Below are 3281 nucleotides of genomic sequence, written 5' to 3'. Positions count from 1 at the left end.
CCCCGTACAACCCCAAACTTGAACCTTTTCATCGCATACAATTAAGCTCATCCCAACTCAAGGTAAAGATTTACAAGACAAGGATTCACAAACTGTTTAAGGNTAAGGTTCAAAAAGGGTAAAATATTTTCAAGCACTTTGGGTGAAAATTTGGCTAGAGAAGGGTTTTCAANAATGGCCTTGATCATATGACATTTACATGCAATTCAATCGATCATCAAGATTCAGGCAATATCATCCATGTTTTCCTGTGAATAATACATGCAACAATAAAAACTCTGGAGCTCAAAATCTCACACACATGCTTTCTCACACAAAATTTTATTCATACACCATGCCTAGCATCATGACCACAATCATAGATTCATTACACATCTATTTCCTGGATATCATCATGCATTACAAGTCACATCTCTTCCATATCAAATAATCATCGAGTAGATTCATCAAGCACATCAGGTGGTCCAACATTTTCAAAACAAGTAGCAAAGCCAAGAGTACACACCAAAATAAAAATTCAACCTATCCTATGAATTTTAAAAAGAAACAGAATAAAGTAAAACAAATAAAAGAAAGAAAACAAAAGTAAAAGAAAGAAAAACTAAGTCCTGTCTATAGACATCCCTCAGTAGATGTCCGCTATCATCCCATGTTATCATCGGAGTCCTCCTGACTCTCATCATCTGCGTCCTCAAAGTTCTCCTCCTCAGTGTTAGGAGCTCCAGCTACTCCAAAACCACTACTCTACGCTTGCTGCTTAGGCCATGCCACAGTTGTATGAAACTCATCCATGGTCCACCTGTGTGCTGGTGGATGGTCATATAATCCAATGATCATTTCAGTTGTCGTCACCTGCCCTCTGTGAAGGGCCTCCATCCGAGCCTCCATCATGGACATATACATGTCCCTCATCTGGAAGGGCTCCGCGTGCTGAGCTGGTCCTCATCGGGCACCTGCTCTTGCTGAGCAACGGCTCTCCTATGCCGCCTCCAGGGTGCTGCCCCCGCTGCACCTGCTGCTCCAGCAACAACACAAAACTGGTGGAAGTATGTCGCATCAATGGCATTCCTGAGTCTCTCAAATGGGGGAACTGCAGTGTTCACCCCAGCCTGTTGGCACAGAAAAGTGATCAAAGATTGATGCCCCAATGGCATTCTGCTACTAATAGTCATAGCACAGCTCCTAATCTCGTCGACAATGATTTGGCCGACATTTACCTCCACCTGTCTCATTAAGCAGAGAATGAGACGAACCCTGTGAATAGTGATATCTGAGATGTGGGAGCACGGTTGGATGTTGGAATGTGTGAACGTCATCCAGTATCTGGCCAATGGTGTCATATCCAACCGTCGAATGTTCATCGGTGCACCGCTAGCGTTAGTCTGAAAGTGTCTACCAGGAAGACACACAACCTCCTCAATGTCAGCCACATCATCAAGCACACCAGAATGAGTCGCATACTGGCATCGCTCCCCTGGCCACTCTGTTCCCAAGAAGCTGTTAATGGTGTCGGGGTCATAACTAATAATATGCCCCCTCACGAAGCTCCTAAATCTCCCAGCGTCCACTCTTCCTCTGGGTACCGCGTTGGTGTAAAACTCCTTCACCAACTCCACACTGGCAGGTGTCAGGTAAGTCGTCAATTTCTCCCAATCTCTCCTCAAAATTTCCTCCTCAAATTCTGGAACCAAATCAGGTAAAAATGAGGTTTTCCTCTCCATAAACAACCTCCTTTCTTGTACAGTAGCAAAGTGTTCCTCATGTTGCTTGGAGAGGAACCTTTGAGAGTGAAATCCTCTCGAGCTTTCTGGCATCTTCCTTTTGCCTGCAGTGTTTCTTGTCCGGCGCGATGCTGAAGCCATCTCTGTAACAAACACAATATGCCAAAAACCATAGAAATCCATTGTCAGGAGTTAAACCATCAACAAATATTCAAATCCAGCAAAATTTTCAAAATGAGTGCACAGATTCCCCCTCATTCATAATACAGAAAAACCACAAGAACACAGCATACCGCCTGGCGGTACAGAGGCTTACCGTCCGGCGGTATGCATCCAGCTTGAATACCGCCCGGCGGCAGAGGCATACCGCCCGGCGGTGAGGGCGTTTTCAAAAATTTTCCACAAAACTCTCCTAATCTCCACTCAACTACTAAATCCTAACATGCAATTCAATTCCAAACAGTTTAATTGGTCCAAAACAGTTCCCAAATCAACAATTTATGCAAAGAATCTCAAAGCCTTAAATTACCTAATTTCTAAACATGCTCATCAAGAATTTCAAAATCAAGAACTTAAAAATTGAAATTTTACAACTTACATGGGTGGAGATATGAATGCTAGCAACAATTCCTTCAATAGATGATGGAAAACTCTAAATACACACTCCCCCCAAGAAAAACCCAAAAATGAGCAAGAACAAAACCCATTTTGTGAATGGGTGTTGAGAAAGTGTATAGAAATCTCTCTAAAACCCTCTAGGAAGTGCAAATCTGGAGCAAGGAAGCAAGGAGACCGCCTGGCGACACTCAAAGGGGCAAGGAAAAGTGAGGAAGTTCTGAAAATACCCAGCTTTTAAAGAGCTCGGGTTTTCTTGTTCGCCGCCACCGCCCAGCGGCAAAGTGGTACCGCTCGGCGGTGGCTTAAAATTTTCCTTCCCCTTTTTCTTGTTTGCCTCTTTGTGGTTTCCCTGGTGACTCTGATCTATGCCCCAGATTCTCCAAATACAAGATTTTCCTCACTCAAATGCATGTGCACACACAGAATGTAATAAACAAAATTTGAAAAACAGAAAACAAACACAAAAATTCAAATAATGAACTAGCAATTTAGAAAGTCTCCCCAAACACCCATCAGTAGGTGTCAAACTTCTTAATGCTTGGTATTTCCTTCTTCTTCTTTATGCTAAACCTCTTCAAGAAATTGATCATGCCAAGCACATGTTTCCAAGCATCAATCATAGGAGCCTTGAACTCTAATCTCTCGAAGATCTCCTTAAAATGCTTAACCCTATTTTCCTTCCTAGGGTTTTTCTTTTTATGAGGAAATGGTTCTTTACATAATTTTCTTTTCTTTCCTCTCTTTCTTTTTCTCTTAATTTTCTCTTTCCTTGACCTTCTCTTTTTCTTCCTCATCTTTCTTCTCACCCTCAATCAAAATTTTTATTTCTATTTCCTCTATATTTCTCTCAAAAACAACTTCTTCTATTTTGGTTTTCTCTTCCAACATCTCCAGCTCTTCTTCTTCTTTCTTTTCCTCATTGAGAACCTTATCATGTGCAAA

The 3281-nt window shown here is 42.0% G+C and overlaps 1 pseudogene; it reads right to left on the bottom strand.

Annotated features, from left to right (window-relative positions):
• Window positions 1–908: 908 nt before the first annotated feature.
• LOC111242283 overlaps window positions 909–3281 on the bottom strand; it is a 31658-nt pseudogene continuing 29285 nt past the window's right edge.

Source organism: Vigna radiata, chromosome 8 (genome assembly GCF_000741045.1).
Source record: "Vigna radiata var. radiata cultivar VC1973A chromosome 8, Vradiata_ver6, whole genome shotgun sequence".
NCBI lineage: Eukaryota > Viridiplantae > Streptophyta > Magnoliopsida > Fabales > Fabaceae > Vigna > Vigna radiata.
Note: the sequence above shows the minus strand (reverse complement) of the source record. Positions and strands in the feature narration are given on the sequence as shown.